General features: G+C 36.0%; 1 protein-coding gene and 1 long non-coding RNA gene across 11 annotated transcripts in view; one reads left to right on the forward strand and one right to left on the reverse strand.

The window, feature by feature from the left end:
* LOC128787170 (uncharacterized) overlaps positions 1-6,593 on the reverse strand; it is a 53,234-nt gene extending 46,641 nt beyond the window's left edge. For both annotated transcript variants that reach the window (XR_008430594.1, XR_008430593.1), the window contains exons 1-2: positions 6,449-6,593; positions 5,585-5,643 (exon numbers count right to left, since the gene is read on the reverse strand). This is a non-coding gene — a long non-coding RNA (uncharacterized LOC128787170). The remainder of the gene's footprint in view (positions 1-5,584; positions 5,644-6,448) is intronic.
* KCNIP4 (potassium voltage-gated channel interacting protein 4) overlaps positions 1-27,227 on the forward strand; it is a 385,279-nt gene that overhangs the window by 313,958 nt on the left and 44,094 nt on the right. The window lies entirely within an intron of this gene.

Consider the following 27,227-nt stretch of genomic DNA (forward strand, 5'->3'; position numbering starts at 1 on the left):
GCCTAAGGAGTTCTTAAAAAGAAGTATTATCACCTCTGAAGCAGGCATGAGCAATTACTAGGTGTTTTTGAGGTGCTCTTGTGTCATCAGTTTGGAAATTTCTCCTCTTTTTTTCTTTTTTTCTGATTCTAAACTTTTGTCATCACAAAATTACTTGCAGCATTTGGTTGCATTTAAAGGCTTAATTTCAATGATTTCATAAATACTGGGATGAATAAAAGAATGTGTACTATATATCTATACAAGGTTAATGAAGGTTCACTGAAAATAATAGATACATGTAATTCTGGTCTTTCAAAAATATCAGTATTCGTAGTATTGTCACTAATATTTTGGCAGCCTCAGAAGTTCATGACAATGTCATATCAGTCTGTGCCAAGGAGACCCTTCATCTGGATAAGGGTCCATTTCATCTGGATACTCCATTTCATATCCTTGGCAAACCAAAAAACCCTTTTTTTCCTCAAAACTTACTTAAATGGAGTGGTGTGAAATTGGTCCGATCTGCACAGATCTGTTATGATTCCACTGATCCATCTGGTGGGACTGAGAAGGAACATGTGCACATCATTTCTTGGTTCTCAGCAGCTGAGGACAATTGTTGAAATTCAGTGTGGGTAATCTTATATTTGGCAGAACCTTAAGCAGTTTTGGCATCTTTGACAACAAATTCTTCAAGGAAATGACTTCTAGCTTGCCACTCTTTTTTTTTTTTTTTTTTTTTTTCCCAATGTAATTTCATCAGAATTGCTACAGGCAACTTGAAGACTGGTCTTTCCAACAATTTTTCCTTGAACTCTGCAAGTTGTAAGACACCCACACTTGCAGTTCTCTGTATTATTATCCTATTAACTACTTAAAATCTTAATATTACTGATCACAGATAAAAACCCTCTTAATTTCATTATTAAAATGTAATAATCCAAATTAACCGGGAAATTATGAGGCAGGAAGATATAAATGAAACATTATTTTAAGGAATTGTAGATGGATGCAAAAACCTCACCTAAATAAAATATAAACTTGCTATAATTAGCCATCCCTCAGGGCTTTGTGTTATTATGTTGCTATATTGTCATCTGCCTCTGTTAAAAAAGGTGTCTTAGAAGAAAATACCGATGTGGGAATCACAAGATACTTTCTCAGATTTAGAAATCCTGAAGATTACATTCAACACCCTGAAAGGGCTTCTTGTTCCCATAAAGGGGCTTGAGTTCCACACAGAGAAATAGCCCTTCTGTAATGGAAGCAGAACTCCACAAAGCTCTGATAGAAATGCCAGACTGGCTGGCATACATGTGAGTGTGCCACAGTTTTGGATACACTTGAGTTTTTATGGGAAAAAAACCTCCTTCTCTGAACTACTTAATTTCCTTAGATTCCATTCCAAACAAATCACAGACAATCTAATTTATCCACTGTTTATTCTGAAGGTGCCTTCTTTCAGTGTGCTGTGCTAAAATTGTATCCCATTACTCCAACAAACAGATTATCCAAAACATATTACTATACATCTCCTGTCCTTTACACGGCTTCTATTCTACATGGCAATATGCACTTCTAAGAACATAAAAATGTGCTTTGGTGTCAGTATTTAATTAGCAGCCTTGGGTTTTTGCAATACTCTCTCTTCAGCTGCCTATCAGAGATATTGTAGAAAGTAATATATTTTTATAAAATTTCAGCTTGTTCACCAAAAGGATTTGCAGGTTACATCTATTTTTCAGACTTTTTGGAGTAACAATTACATCTCATGTTCTATTTCAAGGTGAAATAACTGATAATGTAAAGTAATTTCAATATTTTGTCTGGTTTCCTTGGAAACATCTTCATTAACAGTCTGTTACAGAATAGTGTATTAATCTTAACACCTATTGGGTTCAGGACCTCTCGATACAAGTATATGTAAAATTCAGTCATATGAACTTTATCACCTCTACTTGTATGGATTCTGTCACTTTCCTTGTTGGAATGATTTTATTGTTTATTTGTTGATTTATCCATACAACCCATTGTACAAAAATATTGGTGTAAAACTTCCCTTCTCCTCCTGTTCTGTAACATCAGATCAACAACCTGCTCTCTCTCTGAGCCTCTATGACTTAAAATTTGGGTTAATGTTAAACCTTTTGTGTTTCTCCATTTCTAGTAGAGAAACTCCTACCCTCTTCTACCATAAACACCAGCTCTCACTTTCCATCTAAAAATTCATTTAGGTCATCTCTTTTAAACTTGAACGTGTCATGTCTCCTTGAAATCCCTCACTGGAAATGGTGGTCCATGTTACTGGTTCTTTCTTGGATCTCTGGTAGTTGTGGAGGACATTTTTGTAGGTTCACAGCCTTCTTGCACATTGCAGTGTTAATAAGGACTTTATCTGTGACCACTGAGAAACTTTCTGTAGCTCTAATCTAATTTTTTACAAATTTCTGCTCTTGCTTTAAATTACCTCAGTCATTTCATTTTTATATCATGAGCAATTTAATTTTTTTCTGACTTGGTCTAATAAAAATTGTCATTTCCAATTTCCATTCTTCCTCTTATGCCAACATTGCTGTCTCCTCTCAGATCAGCAACATTCTGGGTTTTTTGGTGGTGGTGGTGGTTTTTTTGTTGTTGTTGTTGTTTTTTTTTTTGTTGTTGGTTTTTTTTTTTTTCTTTGTTTTGTTTTGTTTTGTTTTCAGGGAATTTTTTTCTTCGAGTATAAGAGAAAAGACACATAGGACTCACATAAATTCTAATGCCCTGTTAAATTACTGCAGATGTAAAATGTGTTCCAGGGCTTGATAGGACTGAAATGAGACAGATTTCTACTGACAATACTGTACTCTCATGCCAATAAGAAAATTGTAAATATCGTTTCTCTTGACTTCTTTACTTAGTTGTATGTGTGATTTTTTGAGCCATTTTACACTTTATAAAATATTTGTCAAGTTAACTGCATTCCACAGTAAAATCTAGTTCCAGAGTTTTTCTAGCATTAATTTTTACTACTCCTACTATCTTTCATTCCAAGATTCTCACTAGCTTTATTACTGACTTCTTTTTATTACTGTTTTTTACTGACTGGCAGGTGCCTACTGATTTGATTTTCCAGTATGTTCACCTCTGTATTCTGTGCTTTAAAACAATAGACACAGCAGACAAATGGAGTGTGGTTTATTATTCTTGTGTATATCTGTTATAAAACTCAAGGAGTGATGGTTCACCAAGATCACTGTCAAAGCCAGTGATGATGTAAGAGATTTATCCTTTATTTCCAAGTGTTTGGGATGCCCACTCCTGCTGGTGAAAGATACAATCAGGAATATTCTCTATTATTATAATTTCTCGTATGTCTGTTATGCCTGTCTTCACACAAGCTGGAAGGAGATTTTTCATTGTGTCTGTTTTATGTGTTTTCATGGCTTATATCCTGATGCCAGAGCAGAGCAGATCCCTTCTAGTTTATATTGTGCTCCATTTATATTTGACTGGTAAAAATCTGTTACTCTGAGTGTATGGCTTATAGAGACAAAAGATTTTCAGTCAGGGCCAGAGACACACCGAATCTCTGAAATTTCAAAGTAGATGGTACAATAAAAAACTGGGAGAAAACCCATGTCAAGCTGGAATAAAAAAGACAGTATGAAGAAAGGTTGGGCTGTTGAACTGTGTAATTAAGCAGTATCTTATGCCTACTGTGTGAAGCTGAGGTTCTGGACATAGGAGTGATGTGTAACTACATATCACCAGTTCTTTGGTAAATGAAAAATAAAAATGCATGTTATCCTACATTATATAATCATGGAAATATGAGATGATTATCTATTTTTTTCTTTTAATTCTGTAATGATTTGAACAGAAATCCTCTGCTAATGAGGACAGATAGGAGTATATCCCTCACTGGTAGATAGACATGTTTTGTATTACCGCTAAGACAAGAAATATGATGGGATGCTAAACTCCCCCAAAAAATGTGCGAGCTGAACTGTAACTCTTGAGGACTTCTTTTACTGAAGAGTCCATTCATTACTAATAAGACCACTAAACTAAACTAAACTGCTTATTCTAATTGTAGAAAAATAATCTCAATGTTACTTAAACATAAAACAGGATATATGTAAGGGACACAGTCTTTATGATATTTTCAACAGGTTTATGCCATGTGCTTTTTCCTAAAAGGTATTTGAATTATGTTCCCTAAGTAAAAGGAAAAGCTGCTTAGATAAACAAATTTGAAATTATAACAGGAAACCTACATCCTCAAAGTCCAATTTACGTCCAAAGAGTTCCTAACTGACAGTTAGACTGTCAGTTCAGCTAACAAACAATTTAAAAGCTAAAACCTCAGCATAATGTACACATTTTTAACTGAAATGAAGCCACAGTAGATGTACAACTTTCAAAAGCAGCCAGCGGAAAAAACCCAACAGACATGTAAAATTAAATAAAAGTAAAAGTAGTTACAAAAAAAGAAAAAAAGGTCAAATTTTGTTTGCTACTTACTTTTTTTGGTATTACCTCTGAACTTTTCAAACCCACAAAGATGGTATCACTTTGCATGAGTATTTAGACCCAAAAAGCTCTTAGTTAGACATTTTTACAATCAATAGGTCATATTGCCAAACCATGATTTTGGCCTAACTATAATCCAACACCGTGATTTAGTGAAGTTTGCTGAAGGTTGCTAAAGGATTTGTGAATGTTGCAAGGTGCAAACTGGACAATATACCCGAAGGGACCAAGACTTAAGAAGGACTCATGTCCTGACACATTCTCACAGAATTCTTCTGGAGCACCCACATTGCACCAGGGAGATGGCAAAACTTTGCCCCAATTTCTCTCCCAAACCTCTTCAATTCACCAGTGTTCATAATTAAAATTACTTTAAAATGAAGGTCCTTGTTCTGGGTCACAATAATTACCATGGTGATTTAGGGAATATAACTATGTATAATTTCTGAACTCACTTTGAGAATTTGTACACAGTTACTGTACTTGTAACTGTGTCAGAGTGAAAACTCCATTTGTACTTCACTTTCTGCCTCCATATTGGGAAACAAGTTAACAAAGGATAGTCAAGCTTCGATTAAACTTATTAATGTGAAAGCATTTTTGAACAATTTTTAGTGTTGCCACATGAGATCTTTGATCATCTGAGAAAGGTATTAGACTTCATTTGATCAACATGCATGAAAATTGTAAAAGATGTTTTCAGATCCAGTGTTTTGTAGAGGGAGAGTAGAGGAGACAGATTTTGTTGAGGGGTAAAAATTAATCTCAGAGAGGTAAGGAAGAACCTGCATTACTCACACAAAATTGATGCAAGTAGAAAGGAAAAACTGGTTGTTGAAGAAATAATTTTCACCTTTTTTAAAAAATATTTGCTGAGATATCTAGAGACAAGATAAAGTGTATTGGAGGTTTTTGTATGTGGCACATAATATATGCTGTAATCGTTTAATCCAGAGGAGATTAATTGTAAACCAAAATGCTGGTCAAACTAGTGCTCTGGAAAATAATGGGAGTTTAGCAATTGAGGCATTTGGGAGAATTTGCATTGGTCATAAGGCCTTGGAAACTAGGCTCTGGGAGATCTTACCTCTCACTACTAGTGCTCACTGTCTGGTGAACATTATATCCTGAGACAGCATCTGAAGACTGAAAACCAGATTTACATTTTAACAATATTGTTTTGGTAAGTAAGCCCAAATTAACAGCTTAAGGAGTTATCAACAAAGGGAGATTTACCAAAATGGTAATGATTGCCAGCTATAAAAGTCAACCAAATGAAATAGGAAGATGAAATATTCTTTTAAGTTAGCTGGTATTTCAGAATGCGTTTATAACATCAACAGTTTCTAAAGGAACTTAATGTTCACAATGTGTTCTCCTGGGATGTTACGAGAAAACAGCTTTCAGGCTACTCCAACAAATCCTCAAGCACTTATGATAGGATTTGGTTCTGGCTAGCTGTTTTTGTCCTCTCTTAAATATAATCCTGATAGAACTTGCACTAAAAATCAATGGAGAAATTTAGGAGAGATTCAGGAGGATTATTTCTTGATTCCTTTCCAGAGGGAAAACTTTAGGAAAGAGATACAAATCCTTGACCTAAAAGTTATGGTACTCATCTTTGCATATTTTCCTGTAGAACCAGTGGGTATTTTCTATAACTGCAAGACTAAATCTCCTGGACTCCCTAAGCAAAATTTCCTTATATGTTCCACAAGAACTAACCAGGGATTTTTAGAAGCTCTGTTTTGCTGCAGTGCTACAGCATGGTGTTTCCAACTGTGGTTTGCATTCTGATTTCCTAACTGATACTTTGGCGTTTCAGGCCCAGCATATAAAATTTCATGGTTCCTCCCATAACAGCAAGATGAGATAAAGGGTTGCTTTTCTCTTTCTTAAAAGTAAAATAGAGCATACCAAGGGAAGATGATGTCATTCATATCACTCTCACCTTATTTCAGGCTACGTGACTTATAAGCAATGTTCCCTTTCCTTTATTTCTTTAATCTTCCATACACCTCTGGGCAACTCAGTCTAAACTGCTGGTGTTCTGCAGTTTCATAATTAATGGCAATTTAAACTTCAACAGCGGTCAGTGATGGAACAAGTAGCCAAAGGAAAACTGTTGTAGAGCTGTTACTGACCAGTACCTAATCAGTTACTTTGTTACATAAAAGAACATGTAGGAAATGACTAGTGATCCAATGATCAATAATTAATTATTAGTATCTGTTTAACAGGATGGGGGGAAAATGTGATGGAAAAGCTCATGGGAGGACATAAAGACTGGATGCTGGCTTCTTTATTACCTCCCCTTCCATGGCAGCAGCACGGGGAGAAGGGGAATGAGGGGTTGCAGTCAGCCCATAACAGTTCCCCTTTCTGGCTCCTTCCTCCTCACACTTTTTCTGTGCTCCTCCGTTTTCTGGGTCTCCCTCCCATGATCTGCAACTCCAGCTTGGTCTCTCCACAGGCTGAAACTTCCTTCAGGAAATATCCTCCTGCTCAGGCATGGGGTCCTGCAGCCACCTCACTGCTGCAAGAACCTTGCCACTTAAACCAAGCACAAGTGGAAATAAAAACTTGAGTAAATACTCAGTCATTGAATCATATAATCTTTTGTGCTCTGTTGCCAAATATTTACCTTGAAACTAGATACGTTCCTGAACTTACTAAAGCAGTTGGAGGAGTGCAGGTTTCATGGTGCATAAAAATTTTGTTAGTATCCAGCTTCAGAGTATTTGCAGTTATTTCATATGCATTTGTTCTAATATTCTTTGGCTCACAGAGCATTATTTCCAGTTCTCAAGTTTGCATTTTTGATATATTTGCTGACAAGAAATATATTCTTTCTTGGTATTGCCTTAACTGAGATAAACAATTTCAGGTCATCCTGGGAATTTTTGGTTTCTACTATTCCAGCTTCAGTTTATCTTTGACAAACATGACTGAGCAGAATTTTGTATTCTATCATTGAGTGTTTCTGCTTGATACCAAAAACTCAGAGTTTTAAACTTTCTCTAAAGCATTCTTCTGTCATGGTCACTTCAGATCAATAGTTGATGGCCATTTTATGATCAAGTAATACATGCAGGTTTTTACCTTCTCTGTACTTCAAAATAAGGGGATCCTTTGTCCAGCTCATCTTTCCTGTTGTTAGGTTATTTAGACTACTACTGTTTATTGCATCAAAATATTTTATAAAATCCTTGTTATTTTGGAGTTAATATTTGCTACAAGGTATTGTCTCAATACTCATATGAAGAACTGTGAAGAAAAAATTGTCCATTAAGAGTTAAAATAATTGTTTCAAAAATTGTGATGGAGAAGTGGGGAGAGACATAAATATCCTTGATAAGGCTTTCTGTTAAACTGGTACTGATACCCTGTCTGGGTGGGCAGGAAGTTTCAGAAACTCAAATAGTTGGTTAATCTAAACATTGAATGAGTGCAAGATTTGCAAGTATACCATAAAGTATTATTTTCCTGGTTAAATGTCTTAATGCTGCTAATATAAACAACAAAAGCAAAGCAAAACATACCCCCTTCTTCACATACTGAATTGTTCTTTTCTTGAATGACCTTCATAGGTTCCAGTAAAACATCTGTTTGTCTTTCCTGCCCGACAAGAAGGGAATTGTAAGAACAAAGAAAGGGTTGCTTCCACTCACAGATCTCAGAAACATTCTGGCATGTTGTTATTGTTATAAACTTGGCTCTCAACCACCAATATGATAACTGCAGAGTGGCAGTCATATATACTGCTTTCATCTTTTTAATATCCCAAAGTTGTTCCCCTTTCTTTTTTTTTGTGTGTCTCCATGGCAACAGCCATTAAAGAAGTTGGCACAGGTGTTTTTATACCAAAACTTCTTAGATCTGTTAGTTGACCAAATCTATGCACCTGCAGCCTTTCCATTACTCCTTACCTTACTTCTATTTTCTCTCCAACATGCAATTAATTGGGTATTTGAAGCAAATACATGGGCTACCACCCAAATTTCAATTCACCTAATTATGCCGGATCACCTATTTACAGTTGTGAGAGTTTGTGGAGAGTATATTGGATGAACCTTCTGCACTACACAAGTTTCTTCCATTCAATTAAGTTTCTCTTTAAAGTCATGATTTATAATTTCTGTTGCTTAGTTCTCAAAATTGTAAAATGAGGAGGATAATAATTTATGTAACCTCTGCATGAATATAGCTCAATCCCTGTGTAATTTAAGCTTTGGTTGTTGATGAGCGTAGGAGTTTGCTTTTCATGCAGAAAAGCAGAGGCATAAAGCTGAATTGTTTTAGTGCTTTTGAAATCTGAATGCCTCATCATCTTTGGGTATCCATTTTGTGTTTCACACCAGGAGTGGTTTTGATAGCCAAGCTTTAATGTAAATCATAAAGCTCCCATGGAAGCTCTTTTGCAATATTTTGTTTTGCTTTTTTTCCCCCACATGTTTGCTGCCCAGATGATTTAGGATTTCTTAGATCACAAGGGCCACATTCTGAGTGAAATTGTTTTTTCTCAAGAAATGTTCTTTCTAAAGGAGCAGAGAGTTGTAATTATCTCAGAACTGAGAAAAGCTTGAAGTTGCAGAGACATATTGATTTAAATTTATTACTTTGGGGCTTTGTATGAGACATACAGTGATTAGGAAGAGCTTATTAACAGAAACAGTGATTATCCCACCATGAAAATGTTTATCTTGGCATGTGACTTCTGAGAGTGTTAGCTCAGATGCCTTACCTTCTTCCACTAATTCTCAGCTAGATATTATAGGGGACAGTTTCTACTGCCAGATAAAGTTAGGGTTCAGACTTTTTAGGTTTTAATGTAGAATAGATACCACTTCCTCTGAAAGAAGTGCTTTGTTCTTCTGACTTAAAAACAAGCACTAGTGGTACCAAAGATTTTTTAATATGTTTTTGATGTAATAAACTTTATGTGTAACTTGGCTCATCTTTCAGAACAAAGCAGAGCTGACTGGGTTTGCATGCATTTTGGACTTAAACTCTTCATAGTTTAGCTCGTGTGTTTCTTATTCAGAGCACAGATCTCAGTATCAAAATGCTGGTTGTGAATTGTAAGAAATGTATAGGAAGATGTGAAAAAATAGTATTTCTGCCTATTATAAGCACAGAATTTCTGGTGTCTGCTTCCCAATGAATGTGTCCAAACAATTAAATAACTGGGTGATTTTAAAGTTCAGTTGACAGATGCTTTAATTCAGCTTTCAGTGCTTTTGAATTACTAATGATACAGTCTGGTGACAGCAGTAGAGTTACACTCCAGGTGCCCTAAAATTAGATAAAGAAGATCTGTCATTAAATCCTGAGAACTGAGAAGAGAAAGTGGGTGTGTTGCTGGTTCTGCCCTAAAACTTGCTGTTTAACCAGTGTCTGTTTTGATTTGGGTCCAAGCCTCTGTACTTGGGAAGGACCATAGTCATCAGTCCAAGCAGTTACAGGCAGTATTAGTGAGGAGCCAGAAGAAAAATGTTTTGATGGATGATAACATAAGACCCATTCACAGGAAATTGGATTTTTTAAGTGCCAAAGAGAAACATTACAGAACTCAAACACCAGTAAATAGCTGTTTTTTCCATCCTTTACCCTGGAAGAGGCAGCACTAATGTTGCTACAAGCCAGAAGGAATGTTGTTTTAATAATTGAAACTGCAAACTTGATTTTGCCACAGATCTTCTCTTTCATTAGACTTACAGGCAGTTCTGATTCCTAAGTGGTTATTCTTCACAGAGGCACAGAAATACATACTGAAGAAAATAGTGTGCACACTTTTAAAATGTAGTTACCAAAATGCATCTTTTTGTCTTCATTTGGGTCATTGACATTTTTTTTTTCTGATGCTGATTAAGAAGATACCCAAAAGGAGAATGAAAACCTGAAATACTTTGATTTCAGACAGCTTTTAGTAACAGGATCTTTAGCAAGTGTTAGTTAGATTAGGCTCAAATAAATTACCTGATGTAGGGGAAGATTTACATGATTCATAGTGTGGTTTTGCAAAATCTTGGTATCTCCTTTAAACTTATGCTGTATGCTATTATATTCCTCACTGCACTTAACATGACATTCTTGATAAATATTTACTAATTACAGCCTTACTGGAATACTAAAGAGCCAGAACCATCCATTATCCAAGTATGTGAAGGTGAAGAAGATGGAAAGAGCCCATCCTCAGGAACTTGTGTATGTGTTTTGCTGGGAGCTCACTCACGGCACTCTACCAACCTCTTCTGAACCAGGGTTAGTGGTATGTTAGTGGTCAGTCTTAATCAGCAGCTGTGCTAACACAGACTCAGATAGAGGCATAAGTCCTGCCTCAAAGATATAACAAAAGTCACACTTGAGCCAGCTGAAGCTCCTTGATAGGCTGTACTTAGAGATGGAAAGAGATTGATAATTTATGGGGATCATTTGCTCTCCACAGGGAATTGTCACTTTTCATAGAAACAAAGGTGGTCAGGTGGTCATTTATTCTCTTGCCTAGTCTAAGGCTTTAGCCATTTCTGACAAATGTTTTGGAACAACTAAAGCAAAGTTGAGTCCACAATATGCCTTAGAAATCTGATTATATTAGAATAATTTCAAAAATAATCCCAACCCTTACTATATATCTTTTCTGAAATTTAAATTTATTACATGCTGTTATGACCCAACAGGCATTAGAAGATGTTTCTGGGTTTTGTGACAACTTTGCACAGAGTGAAGATTGTAGTATTGGTTCCCTTCAGTTTTATCCTCCTTAGAGGAAAAAAAAAAACAAACCTGCTTTTCCCACTTCCTTCTGTCAGAGGCCATTTCACTCCTGATGCTCTTTGTGAACACACTTCTACAGGTCTGTGTCCTTGAAAAACTGTTCCCTGACACTGCTCTAAAGCCATACTTCAAGTTTTACTAATTTTGCCAAGTCATTCTTTCTTCAGGGAGAATTTTGCTCTTGTCTCAACTGAATTTTATTTTTTTTTCAGGCTTGCCAAAATCTCTTTGAATTCTAATCCTGTCTCCAGTGTGCTCACAGTTCTTCCCAAACTTTTCCTAGAACAGTTATTTTAATCTTATGATCTGTGAGGTTATTGCATGTAACTTGCAGGTGTTAGGATGTGATTTTCAGGAGTAGATTTTGGCCAGAAAAGCCTTCTAATCATACCAAGATTAGTCATTTATGCCATATAAAAAGTTATAATTTCTCCCCCCTTTTTTCAATATCATCAATAAACTCAGCTCAGAAGTGTTGACAATATTAATAACACATAATGAATATTTGGCTTTTTTTTTTTTTTCAGTCTTTCTTCATCAACATTTTTTCAGCAGGAGTGCTAAAACAAATGCCTGCATTATTATTTGCAGAAAAATGCAAATGACTTATCTTATAAGTGGTATTAAATGACTTGCAAAACTATCTTTCTGCTTATCATGTTTGAACAGCTAAAGCAAAATGTCCACAACAAAAATGTTATTTTAGGCATCTTGGAATGCTCTTTTTGCTTCCTTTTTTATCCACTGCTTAAGCATAATATAATACAGTTTCAATTCTCTAATGTAACTGCCTTTTAGCAACCAAATCCAAACTAGTATAGCCTAGGTAACTTCATTGTAACTGCAGTAGTTCATATCTGCCCAGTGCCTACATTTTTTATGCAACTTCTAATAGTTAAGAGTGATTTCAGTCATTTCTGACTTACATAGACAAGGATATGTAATAGTGATACCCAGGTGATGCTGATCTACTAAGTCAGTGAAGATGACTCACTCTCCATGAACTATTATGTGTAACAGGATGTGCTAGTCAATCAGAACAAAGGTCACTTCTACATGCTCTTCCATATAGTTTCTGTCTACATAATTCAGTCTTAGGAATGGCTTCAAATCCACCTGTTCTTGGAGACTATATTGCTTGCTGGAAAATGATACAATTTCATCTGCCATCAGTATTATAAATTTATGATTGCTGATGAATCGTTGTTCCTCAATATTTGACATTTTAATCAAATGTTCCCGGGGGCGAATTTTCATTTCAGATCATTAGTGTGATTCTTATTGGAGTACAGAAAGAAATGTAATGGAAAACACCCAGGAGCAATCTGAAAGGCAAAATTTTTCTATAGAGGGTTCAAAGTCTATCAGAGTCCCATTTTGACATTTTAAATGAAATAATTTAGACTAATTTGGTATTCTGACTGTGAAAGGAAGCTGCTTTAGGTAAGCATGGAGGATCTTCCAGGATTACATGGGCCTTTCAATTTTAAGTAGTCCAGTACTTCTAATATGTGCATATGGCATGTAGGTTCTTTCTCGTTCTTTTGGTTGCAACAAAAAGGAAAAAAGATAAAACATTTTCTTGCTGTGTTTCTTTATGCATGGTGGTGTTGCTGAAAAAAAACACAGCTGCAGGCAGTTTTGATTATTGGACTGCAGCTTTCATAAGGGAGATTCAGACTGGAAATGTCTGTTCTCAAAACACAGTGTGTATTCCAAATAGCCAGCAATAAAAGAGGACCAGGATAGCTTTCCACGTACCTCAGCAAATATTTCCCTGGATTTGCTATCTGGAAGGATCTAACAGTAAATACAGTATTTAGAATGTATTATTGAAAGAACATTTCAATAAAATGAGAATCTGTGGCAGCAGATTTCAATGTCTTTCTGAAGAAACATGGATAGATAAATAGTAATGGTCAGTTGACCAGGAAGAGGCTAGAGAATAACATGGCTAGCTGGCCTAAATTTCCAGAGTATATTTCCTGATATCTTTCCATTCTTAGGGTCAAAAGGAAGGTGAGATCTCATTACCAACCCAGACCATAATCCTGAAAGGCAATGTGCATTCTGCCCCCAACCCAGCAGCGTTGTATGAGATTGAATTTATAAAATTCATTTATTTGTTTACTTCTTCAAGAAGAAAGTATGATCTCATTCTCCCCGTCCTTGACATAATTTTCACTGAGTTTATGAGTGCTCTGGGTAATATTCAGCATTGCTTTTAGCATATATATGCACATCTTCTTTGAGTTTTTTAAACATCATTAGATTGATAATTTCATTAAATCAGTTGAAATGTTCTTCAGTTAAATAATTCTTATGTAGAGAACGATGATTATCCTCATAAGGTTTAATTCAGAACTGATTTTTTTTCATCCAAACTATTTCCATGAACGCACAGGACTGCTGCTCCCTTACTATCTTTCCTGTGTCCACTTCTGTCAAAACTTTCAAACAAATTTATCCTGAAGTGTCCTGGGGTAGTCCAGGTCTTTTGATTGAGCAGAATCACAAAAACCTGGTGAAGAACCTTGTGCTACATTTGTGAAGAGCGTGAATGTGCTCTGAAGGACCATAATGCTAAAGAGTAACTTTTAGCTAAAAAGTAATACTTTGATGTATCTCTTTCATAGTGGAAGCAACTGCCAAATTCTTTCCTCATTCATTCATTCATTCATTCATTCATTCATTCATTCATTCATTCATTCATTCATTCATTCATTCATTTTGCTGCTGTTGCTGCTGTTGGCTTTATGCTCCTGGAATTACTGCTTTTGTTTCTGAGACAACATCATGAGGGAAGAAGCCATGTGTGCTACTTGCAGGTTTTGATTTATTCTTGAATGGTTCTTCGTTAAGGTCAGAGCATTGCTACAGACTTCACACTATGAGAGATTTCAGCAAACCCTAACAATATTTCAGAAGATTGTACTAGGCTTGGGCTTCTGTTGCAGCAAGTCTTAAATGTGCCTTCCAAGAGGTGGAATCTCCATTTCTAAGATAAGCTTGTGCATAATTTTTTCTCACCTTATTATTTTGAAATAATTACTGACATTATTTTGAAATACAGTATTTTCAGTTGGAACCACCTCTTAAAGAATGCAGTGGAGCCCTTTTAGACATACACTATGCAGTGAAGACAATTTTAATTAAGCAATTCTAAGAATTTCATTTATTCAGCTGTAATGAACCCTGCAGCATATAAGTGAAATGATAAAGTTTTTGCCACTCTGAAAAAGCTTATAGTCTAAAAGCTATGAACTAGTAATTTGAGGGAATAAAATAACATTTTTTGCTATTGTTATGAATTCCCTTAATGTATGTTATATACTAAAGACATTTTAGGAAAGATTTTGATGCAAGTGATGCAACATCTTGTTTAGTAGCATCATTGTCTGAGGGGATGAGATGAAAATAGCAAATGCCAAATTATATGTTTTAGTTACACAAATTTGTATAAAAAATGTTTAGCAACTACAATAAATAATGCTTTTACAAAGTCTGTATTAATTAATTCACCAGGTGAATATTTTAAAAAATATTTTAAAGAATATATATATAAAAAAATCACACATAGAAAAATTGCATTGCAGCTTAGAAATACACCAGCAAAAAAGATTTCATTTGAAATCAGCTTTTTTTTTCTTTGATACAGCTGCCCTGCAGTCATATTTAAAAGCTAAAAATTCTTCTGAACAGGGTGGTTTCAAAAAATGGTTGACTCAGAACTGAGGAGCAATTAGAAATTAATTCTCTGTATAAAAATATAAACACTTGTTTATTTCAGTGCAAGTATTTTCTATCTGCTAATCAAATCATAGAACTCCTCCAAGAACATTCAGTCCAGCCAGCACTGCCAATTCCAGCACTAGACTGTGTCCCTAAGAGCCACGTTTACCTGTCCTAAATCCCTCCAAGGATAGTGACTCCACCACTTCCCTGGGCAGGCTGTTTTAATATTTGACAACTCTTTTAGCAAAGAAATTAGCACATATCTATTTTAAGTTTATCAGGCCGTGGTCCTGTCTGACAAAAGAACCTGTAACAACCCCAATATCAGCAGGACCCTAAAGGCTCAATCACTTCCAGCTACAGCTTTGCCAGAAGGAGAGATTGTTATCCACAGCTTTCTTACAGACATTTTTCACTCTGGGGTGGTTATTGTCCTCTCACATCTATTAGCTCAGTCTCAAAAATAAACCCCACTAATATAAACAGTTTCAATTGTATTTTGTTCACATGTCTAAAGATAGATACATGTTTTGAGAAATGAGATTTTATTTCTGAATTAACTGCCATAATGGTTGTGTCACTTGCTACTCAAGGAGAGAAAGAAAATGGCAGATGCTAATTTGCAGTATATTGCACCCTGAAAAATAGCCAGGTTTGATCTCAAGAACACATTAAGCTGTACTGTAACAGAGTGCTGTAGTAAATTGCTTATTGATTCTGAGATACTGAACAATGGGTCATTAGGTTGCTTTCTCAATGCTCTTTGTGTTCCCTCATTTTTAATTTTTTTTTATTTAGATAGCAGTAATAAAAGTCCTATATGTTGCAAAAACAGTATTAAAGAGTCTAAAGATCATCTGAAAATGATTAATTATAAATAGAAATGACACTTCAAAAAATTGTTACATTGCTAAAACAAAAACAATACCAAATGCTTACAGATTTTTTTAAAAGCATAATTAGCTGGCACTAATATAGCCACCATTAATCATTTAATCCAAACAGTCACCAAAAATATTGCGTATGGTTCATTAGGTATCTTTTTTTCTCAGTCAGTCCAAGTGCTTTTATTAGGAGATCTCAAAGAAAAATCTTCCCTCTGGCCCTCTTCCTGAACCTCAGTAATTTCCTGAATTTCCAGATTTTCTTTGCAGGTAATTGCAGACAGAATGGTACAAGCCTCTGTGCCATTGTCCTGTGGAGTGCAGCCACTCAAATGGGTTTGGCTGTGCAAAGTGACAATTCCCCCAAATCTCTTTTCCTCAAGCCTAAATGATCTGAAAGAAAATGAAGAGTGAGAACGATGCTCTACTTTTGTGAGCTGGCTAATAAATCTCCTTGTAGCACAGGTCACCCAAGGAGACATTTTCTGAGAGATTCCTGTCCTAGTCATAGGATAAGCTTTCATGCAAACATTCCTGGTAACAGCCCATGTTTAACAGTGTCAATTTAAAAATTCCACTTATATATAGAAAGATCAGCTTGTTTTGTTAAAAATATTTTTTTCTCTTTCAGTATGTTTATTCTGCGGTTTTTATTACTGCTTTTATCGGGTTTTTTCTCACTTCTGAAGATGCCAAAACTAGTAGAGGGATTTGATTTCTTAATAAGAAAATGTGCATGTAAGTCACAAAAATTATCATTAAATACATATGTTAGGAATAATACCTGAAATTATTACTGTTCCTTTTTCAATAAATCTGTTTCTTTTTCTCTCTCCCCAGTGTCCTAATTCTACAGGCAAACAACAACATTTTGTTCTTTATCTCCTAGCAGACCTTTGAAAACTGTTGAATTAGGCACTTTTTTAGAAAATACAAGCTTGTGGTTTTATACCGGTTATAATTTTTTTTTAATACCTAATACAATTTTTTCTTTTAAAAAGAAATACTCAGGTGGGGACTTTTCTTTAAAAGTAGAAAAATACAGTTTAGAGAAGCTGTTCTCTTGAAGTCTGTTACCAAAAGAGAGAGAAACTTTTGCAAAAATGCCATAATTGGGAATTTGCTTTCTAGCGCAATATTATTCTAAATTAGTGGGAAGGAATTCTGATTAATTATGGATTTCTCTTTTAAATTCTTAGTGTCTGTAAATAAAATTACATTAATTGAATCTACATGGGCTTTTGAGAAGGTATTTAAAAAGGGTCCTTCCCTTCCTACTGCTTCTTTCACCAAATTGCTTTCATTATTCTTACTTCCTACTAGATAAAATGAGAATGATTGGTCTTCCTGTAAGTATTGGTAGTGCTCTGTATTAAAAATTCAGAAACATATATAATTTGTCAGTATGCGTTCAAGACTAGAAATGGAAAGATACTTTCTAAGCAAATATTTCTCCACTCTGTTATTGTTTTAATTCTGCTTCCTAGTCTTTAATAATTTATATTAGTTGTTGCATCCAGCTAACGCCGCAATTAGTTCTAGTGTTTCTCTTCCAAAGCTGCCTCTGTAAGTTTTTACAAGCTACCTACTCTATTCATAGCTCATTTCCTGTACTCTGGTTTGCCAAGTCATTGCTTCTGATTTAGCTCTTTTCTAAAACCCACTACTCATCTATTTTACTTCATTTAAATAGATCAACAATATCTATTTTCTACATTGGCTCACAAAGTGGAACACCTTTAGACACTCTATTACTGATTTGTGTTTGGACTTATGTGCTTATGGGCTTTTTAGTACAGAACTTTCACACAGGAATTAATGTGTTCTATGCTCTACACCAACCACGGTTTGATGACTGACTGGTAGTACAGAACACCAAAGCAAATGGCTTCTAATAGTGTATTAATCTTTTTGAATGTGGATTCTGTTCAACAGAATTCAGGATTTTTTCCATTGAGTTAAAATCACACCATATTCTGTGTAAAACAAGACCCGTAATGAACTATTTTCTGTATTCAGATATTCCTTGAAGTTAAATTCCACAAGCATTGGAAAGGGACTGAAAATTGAACAGCTTACTGCTACTCATATCTTTCTTCCATAGGTTTTCACCACTTAGCTGCTAGGCATTGAGAAACCTTCTCAGAAGTAATGTACTTTTTACTGCATGAAAATCTAAGGGGCCTAAAAAGTAATGGAGTACTTCTTCTGCTGAAATTGCCTTAGACCAGAAAAATTGAGAGCTTTATTCAGACATAATTGGAAAATTGTTGCTGTTTCTCTCCTGTTTTGTTTTTGCCTTATTTACATTGTCTGGGACTTATTGGGAAGTCTCCATATTTTGCACTTTAAAGAGTTCACTGTGGCAATTAATCTGAAGTGATATGTTGTAAGGATGCTGAAGAAATAATCTGAAATTATTTCTTTAAAACAAAGCTTCTTTGTGTTCCACTGGGAAAGAAATAATTTGAAGTCTTGAGAAACTAAAAAGGAATTTCAGTTTATTCCTGGCAACAGCTTCCAGATTCCCAAGATGGCCAATATCCATGTGTGGATTGGCTATTGGAAGAAAAGAGAGCAACTTGAGGATAATTGACAAACTATAATAATAAAAATGTCCAAGATATTTTATTTAATTGCAGTCAAGATTGGAAGTGGTTTGGAAAAGAAAACTAAAAAAAACCCCAACAACCTATCAGAGCCTTCTGTAAAAAATATAGCAAGTGGATATGTGTACTTTTAGGTTTGATAAAAACCAGTATCCAGTAGCATGGCAAGAGTGTGGTTTGTCAGGATCTCTGGGGAGTCTCTGAACTGAACAGAGTTGCCCTGGCAGAACTCCCAAATCAATAACCCTTGCTCTAAAGGGACTTTGGAAATATTTATTTTTAATTCATGATAGGACCTTTGGGGCATGGGTAGGTGGTTTCTCTACTGGAAGTTTGCCTCCCCTTGTTCCTCTATGGGAGCATTGCAGCACTCAGTGGACTTCCTACTTACTCTTTCTCCCACATTTATTGACTCATCAATTGATGTTCTTTTGTCACTCCTTTTACCGCAGGCTGACACATGTTGTCATACATAGTTTACACTGGTTTAGCTAATGGTTTGAACACTAATTAGAAAAACATTTAGGAATAGGAAATTAAAAATCCATAGGGATTTAATGTATAGCACATAAGTCACAGCTGACTTAAACCAGGTTCTCACAAGTTCAAAAGTTAGATATATTTCTTTCTGATTGATGCAAGTAAGCAAGAGAAAAATGAGATAGAGGATCCTCTTCAACAAACTGAATCATAAAATATCCTGAGTTGGAAGGGACCCACAAGGATCATTGAAGTACAACTTGCTTGGAAATAACTAACTCAAGGCACAAGAATTAAGTCCATGAGAGCTGGGGTCCCAGCACTTGTTTTTCCTGCACAGTTGAAAGTTCTCAATGTAACAGTTGTCAGTCTTAATGTAAGAATTTGCTTTATGCAGCTCATGACAGAATATTGCCAAGGCTCTTTGCCTGAAGTTAAAATCAAGAACTTCTTCCTGTTCCGTAGCTGCCACAGGTTTTTCCTTTGTTCTTTCTAGTAATTGTTTCAAGCTTTTGAAAAATACTGTAATTTATAATCATCCTGTATGAGATTATTGCCTAAGGATCAGAATCAACTTGGATTTACTAGAGTAAGTCTCGTGTGAATATAAATTAATGTTCTTGTCCTCCCACACATAGTAGGACCTTGTAGAACTTATCTATGTACTCTAGGATGAGTAAATAGATAAAGAGTCATTGATAAAAGCAGAAATATAATACAAGTAAAATACAAAGCAATGCATGCCTTAAATGCCCTTATTAATGTCATTCACAGTTCCTTACTTTTCCCTGAAAACTTGATCTAGTTGTAGCTCAGTGCACAAATAGAAGAGTTTAAAGGTATGGGAAAAAGGAGAACATGGTCCAGTTTTCAATTCCGAGTGCATGAACAGATATGAATAGAAATTCTGAAAGTGTTAGCTAGAAATTCAGAGAATTGGGTGATGAAATGCTGAGATTACTAAGAACAAACAAAGATGTCAACCTTATATTAAGGTTACTACTCTAAATGAATTATATATATTTAAAGTGTGGAGAGTTTCCTCAAGATGAGAAAGGAGTATTACTGCTGGAGAAAAAATATGGAGAGACAAGTTTAGAAGAGATGTCTATCCTTTTTACAGAGCAGCAAGCACTAACTCTATGTCAGTATGAAGCATTTTTGTCAAGGCAGGAATTTTATCTTAGTAGCAGATTTTGAACAGAGTGCAGGAAATACTAGAACTAGGAGTGTAATTAATACACAATGAGTGATAATTAAATTATGAAGTTTGTATGGAGAAATTGTAGCTGCAGGCAAAAGAGAAGAAATTGAGCACTACCAACTTAAAAACATTTCAACCACAGGAAGCTGCATGTTTTAATAGTTACAAAGTCAGGAGGAAGTAATCAAACCCCACTTGTTGCAGCACTTTGTTTCTTTTATCTTGTGTCCTGAATTGCCACAGGGAAGACTTGCTATCAGCATTAGCATGCTGCAGTAAGTGTGTGTGTGTGCCTGTGCATGCAATTGTTCATTCATAGACAAGAGCATCCTTAAAGAGCTTAAACCTAAAAGTTTAAACTCTTGTTAGGTAAGTGATGTTTCTTTTATCTTTCAGTGTTAGTGTTTTTTTATGTGCTTTGCAATGGTTAGCAAGGCATTTTGGATGGAAAGTTTCAGTTGAAACTTTTTTCATAATTTTTTTTGCAAAGATTTCAAAGTTCCTTTTAAAGCCAGATCTCACATTTCCTTGATCAAGGAACTAATTTTATTAGGATTTTCGGCTGGTGAAATCCAAAGGCCTTTTCTCCAATTACCTATTGCTGACTGACCTAGGTCATAGCTGACACACTGACTAGTTCAGCAGAACTGAAAAGCATGTGCTGGTTTAATTTCACCATTTTTGGCAGTTTTCTCTAAATTTCTATAAAACATTTAAAAAGCACATTGCAATGACTGCCTGGAGCACTGCAAGTTAATTATTTCTACTCATCTTAATTAGATAATAGTGTGAACACTATGAAGGTATACTCCTCAAATAATTCATTAAAAGTATCTCTCTTTGGTCTTTAACTTTCCTAATGAGTATGAAAAGACTTCCCTCCAAAAAATACTGGTGTTCTTATTAAGGGATGTTACAACATGCTCCACACAAATGATTTGGAGAAGACACAGATGCTTCTCCCCCCTGCCAGTGGTACCAGACACATGGGCTGTGACCTGGGGACCTGCTGGAGCCACTGGCACTGAGCCTCTCACTCACCCTGGAGCCTGCTGTAGGTGTTTTTCAGGGCATGCACCCAGCACAGTGGCTGGGACTCCCACCCACTGCAGTGAGTGGCACAGAGACCCCACTGGCTCCAGCCAGAGAGTGACACCACAGACTGGGGACACCCATGACTCTGCTCTGACTGCAGCTGCTGTCCCTTTGGCAAATGTGTCTGAGTCCAGCACTGAACATGTTCACATATGGCATCGACACAGTTTAGATAAGAAGCTAAATTTAGAGGTAATGAATATTTGAAAGGTCTCTTTCATTAAAATTTCTTTACTTTTTCATTCAAATGATTAACTCCTCTTAAGAATTTTTGCTCTTTTTTCCTTTCTCTACTGAACTCTTTCATTCCAGCTCATCTCATATCACCCATTTGATTTCTGTCACTCACTTTTGGTAGACTATTTTTTTGTTTATTTGTTTTCAGTTGCTTTCTCTAGTCTTCTTACAACAATGTTTTTCCTTTTTTGCTTTCATATTTTACAACATAGCCACTGTGCCATTGGATTTTAGCCTCCAGGTTAAAACAGATTCTTCATTTCAGTCGAAGCATCAGTTAGTTTTCCTCCACTGAAAAACTCAATGAATCTCCACTAAACCAGATAAACTCAATCTAGTAATTAGTAGAATTTCAGTCTCTTTAACAGCTTTTCTTTATGGGTCTGTGCTACTGTTTGTGACCTGCTAAATGCTTGGGGGGGTCTTTCACTGCCCCCACTGTGTCATCTCTGGTGCCAGCCCTTCAGGCTCTTCACTGAATAGGGACACCACCATGGAGGTGTCCAGAAGTGTCTCCCCAGGGCTAGGACCCATTTCACTGTTACTCATGTTTCCACCTTCTTCACTCTTTGTATCCAGAAGCCATCTGCAATGCATCGGGATCACTTGCTATTTCTCAGCATCACTTGCTATTTCTGTGGCACTAAATTGTTTGTGAAGAGACACAGAGAGAATGATCTCTCATGTGTCTTAAAAATCTCTTCCTAATCTGTCTTCTTTCTAGATCCCACAAGATAAGTAACTTTCTATTGATGTAACTTGTTCTGTGAGCATTTGTATGCATTACAGATAGATAAAAACTTCTAATAAACAACAAAAGGGGTGGAGGGGAAAAGGAAGGAAACTGTACAGTTCAGTGCAGCAATAAATCTGATGGTCCACTTTAAGTGAGATTTTTCTAAAGAAAACAAGTGATCTGTTATAAATATGTTTCTTGTCGTAGGGGACCAGCTTAGTTTTACACACACTTAGAGAGTGTGTTGCAAATGTGTTAAGTGGTATTAAATGAATTAAGTCATCTTGACATACTTGTACATTTGCAAGTATTTCACTGAAGAAACTCTCTGCAATTTTCAGTGTCTATGCACCTGGAGATGTTTATAACAGTTTTAGATAGTGTTTACATTGAACATTTGTATAGAAATTGTTCATAACATAAGGAGTTTTTCAGATTGAAAAGCTGCATATCATGGAAAGGCATGACTGGAATGATAAAGCTGTAGGTGGGAAATTTAATTAAGTCTGTCAGGAGAAAAGTGTTGCCATTTCTCTGCTTTATCACTTTTATACTTTGATGCTTATCTACTCTATTTCTTCTCTCCAGTGATACTACTTAATCCTCTCTTCGTTCGTCCTTTTCCCTTTGACAATCCTACAAATACCAAACTGTAGTTACTGGTTTTGACAAGATCACTGGTTCTTTGCCCTTCATTTTCAATCAAATCCTGTTGCCTCTAGCCTTCCCAATTGGCTCTGATCTCTAATTTATTGGTAGAGAAGTGTAACTATCAGTTCCTAATCTGCATCTGCTGTTGGAAGACTGATTTATGACAGTATGTACAAGAGAATTTAAAGTGAAGGAGAGCAATCTGACTTTTAAATTAGAGTTCCAAGATATTCCCTAAAATCCTGCCATCCATTTTTTAACTCAGTACCTTCATGGGTGATCTGATGTGATCTATAGGCTTTTAGTAGTCCCTGAATTTGATAGGTATATATTGCAATGAAAAACAGGAAGCTAGGATCAGTATAGGAAGAATCAATAGAATGCACATCTATAGACAAATGATATTGTCAAGAATGTTTTCCTGGCTTGACAAAGAATGCTGATGATCTACCATGTAGCCTACTGACAGCTCACACACTTCCTCGGCAGGTGCTGCCAAAGAGCTGAGGCTGAGCCTTATAAATATTTATGTTGTACATAATTTCTTTCTATTCCCAAGCTCACTACACAGAAGACACATGTACCCTGATTTGTCCTGAACTGTGAATATGAAATCTGCACTTCATTTTGTCTCCCCTGCCACTCCATCTGTGATGAACCATTAACAGTTTAGTGGGGTTGCCAGCCCTTAAGGCTCTGAGAGAAATTCCATCATACAGCTGAAATTAAGCGTAAATCATCATGTCAAGAAACCACTTAATGCATTTCCCTTTCAGTTTTCAGAGTCTTTGTCACTTTTATCTCAAAATTTTTTATTTAAAAAAAATGATCTGTCCAGCCTAGATTTCAGGTCTTATGCTCAATCTCTTCCAAAGATGCTACATCCAGAACTAATATAAAAGAGAATTTTTTCTCATTTTTAATGGGAAGACATAAAATCCTGTAGGTGAACAAAATCCAAATTCTAGCACTATTGGGACCTTAGCTGTACTGTTAAGGCATTGGAACTGGCCCATGGATTGTAAATGCTGCTGACTAAAAAGCAGAGTTAGATTTAAGCAGTGTGAGCTAACCTGCTGGCTTTGCCAAATATAAGAGGAGACTTTGAGAAGGAAAAAAAAATTAACAGAAATAAAAAAGCATGAAGGGAAAAAAGAGTGGGGGGAAAAAAAGAGGTAGTTTACATGCGACTTTTGTCCTTCACTAACAGACCAGGAGAAAATTGTTGGAAGAATTGTTTCTAGTTTTTGAACTAGAAACATCCTCCTAAATGGGATGATAACCAGCCCCAAAAGCGTTTAGGGATTCAGATTACTATGCCTTCTGTGTATATTTATCACCTAATCCCATTACAAAAAGGCAGCAATGAGACAGGTGGGTACTTCTTTGACAGAGAGTATTTGATGAAAGCAGGAAAGGTGAGCATGGCTTTAGGGGCAAGGGCAGCAATAGCAAGGTCTATCTTGTGCACTTAGTGGATGTCTAAGATAGACATTCTGATTTATTTGCCACTGCAGCAAAAAGTGGCCTACCAGCCCTTGCTGTCATGCTGACTACAAAGAATTTTCAAAGATGCCAATCACACTTAGAAAGGGAGATATTTTGCCTCTGAAAACTCCTTTCTAGATGGTCTTTCCCGGGGTAGTCTGACCTATCTCTGTAACAACAGGACAATATGTAATATGTACTGTCTTTCTAAAGCTGGGATCATATGTCTGAAAAAAGTAAATACACTGAGTTAAGATAGTCTAGGTGTAGGTGTATATGATTAGAAATATACAGTCATATATTAATCACTTATAACTTTTAGCTTATAAAAATTTATATATTTTTGTATTTTTTAATAACCAGTGTTTTTTAAAAAGCAGTGTCAACACTGTGATAAAGAAGTGACTAGGTCACACACATGGCAATGACCTGGATGCTTTTGGTCAAGTACAATTTTTAAAAGTAGCAGTCTGGAAAAAATTGCACTGGCCATATGTACGTGTTGTACTCTTGATATTAAACCTCGATAAATAAGTGACAGTTCTCAGTTTAAGTATCTCTACACAGGAGGTTTAGGCCATTGGTGAATTTGACAGTTGCAATTACAGATATAAATCATGCTAAATAGCAGGCACTCCCTCAGGAGGTCGTGTGCCCCACGTCTGTGCACAGGTAGCAGTAGAAGGCTACCAAGATGTGAGAATATGTGAGCCGTGATCCAGTTACAGAACTGTTTGTGAAACGTAAGCACCTCTGGGGAAAATTGCCCACAGTTCCACATGGTGTCATACAGAGATGAGTTCTAGGGCACTCCCACAGTGAATTCTGGGGAAAAATGTGTCTCACAGTTTAATTTTCATTGCAGGGAAACAGATTATTAAATCCACGAGCAAGCAGCACCAGTGAACTAACCTTAATTTGAAGAGCCTTCACATCTAGCCCAGAGGAATTTGTGCCTTAGTGGGTTAGGGATAGGAGCTATGATATTTCTAGTCAACATATTATTGAGAAAAAAAACCCCAAAATAATCTGGAACATTCAGTTTCTCCTAGGTATCTGTTTTCAGACTAAGAATTACTACTATTCTACTCGAAAAGTTTGAAGGAAATAGCGTCAGTCCATCATTATCAGTGTGTTGATGCTTCATAGCTCTTCTTTTCATGACCAGCCACTTTAAGGACTGGTAATAAGAGTTTCCTACTGTATAAATATTTTTAATCTATTAGATTAATTAGTTTCCTAATGGTCATATTAGAGATTAAGATTTTTCCTTAACCTGCTTCAAACTGGGCAAATAGGTACAGAATTCACAGAAATTATTAAAATATTTCATCTTCATTATCACTTTCAGTGTTTTGACACAGCATAGGCCCAGTGTGCAGCATGTTTTCTCTGTATTAAGTATTTTTTTATTTTAGCTCATGAAAAATCACATTGAAAGTTGCAGTACTGATCAGGAGATCATAACAGGAGTAGCTGCACATTGAACTAACTGTAGCCACTGGGAATGAAAAGATTCCATGCTGTTTTCTTATACTGTGAGAAGATAAACCAATCCCCTCACTTCTGCTCTGACCATAGTGTCAAAATTTTAAATTAGCTGCCAGAAGTGAGTGCAGAGCTATACTGTTCTTGGTTACTTACTCCTCTGATATTACTTTCTCCTATAGATATTATTTTAGTTTTGACCTTAATCATATTACTGCAAAGCCCATATGGATTGTATTGAATTCCATGAGCTTTTTGGGTGTTAAATGTAGCAAAATTGTCTATTTACTCAAGGCTTTTAGTTTCAAACCATTTAGAAATAATACATCCCTTTATGTTTTTTAAAGCATTGTATACATCATCAGTAATTACATAGGTGTGGACCTATGTAATTATGTAAGTGTATAGTAAATTTTGCAAATCTTAAACAAATAAGATAGCTGTAGATATTTCTGCATCATGTCTATGCTAGAAGAATTCCTAATAAAAATGTTTCAGATAAAAGATTTCTTTCAGGCTCAGGTAGATACAGTACAGGTATAGTGTGATACTGCAGACACTGCCAGCTGAGACAGCAAGCTACCCATTTAAAGACTCAGGTTTGATGCTCAAACTAAAAATAGGAAGTTTGAGATCCCATCAGATCCCAGATTGCATTTTTTTATGCATTTATCTGCACTATGTTTCTGAGTTGAGCTGATGGTTACGTGCTACAGGATAAAAGTGTATTCATTCTTATTATTCGTATTAAAAGGTTTAGACATTTCCTGAGACAGTCATTTAGGTCCATCTGACCTTGTGCTTAAACTGGATTGTTTTGGTTTTGGATTCACCAGAGCTGCTGCTCTTTCAGAGGCAGAATTTGTCTGCTGAAAGTTGGTTGATTTTTTCAGGCTGTGGCTGAGTCATCCCTGGTTTTTCTCATTTCTTTTTCATTTCCTTCAATGTTTTACTCATATACAAGCATATTTTGTTCCCTTTTATTTACAAAGTTTAATATCCTTAAAGCTTCTTGCTTGCTGTTCCCAAATACAAGTACATATTTAAGGTGGCTTGGGAACAGTTCTACGTCATGTCTCTAACTCAGGATTCAGTGCAACTGCAGCAGAGGGGATAACTAAAGATTATCCTGGTGCCTGTGCCCTTAGCACAGGACCTGTCAGTTGTGTCTTTCATCTCTTGCCCCATCTGTTTTGCACTCTGGCTGCTGTGGCAAGAGCCATCATAGAGCAGTGTTTGTGTTTCCATGCACGCAGTCGAGATGAAAAGTGCAGGAGTTGCATAATGTCTCAGGCAAGCTCTACCTCTCAGGAATATAAATCAGGTACTGAGCTGTTTTGCAGGTG

Source organism: Vidua chalybeata, chromosome 4 (assembly GCF_026979565.1).
Source record: "Vidua chalybeata isolate OUT-0048 chromosome 4, bVidCha1 merged haplotype, whole genome shotgun sequence".
NCBI classification, from domain to species: Eukaryota; Metazoa; Chordata; class Aves; order Passeriformes; family Viduidae; genus Vidua; species Vidua chalybeata.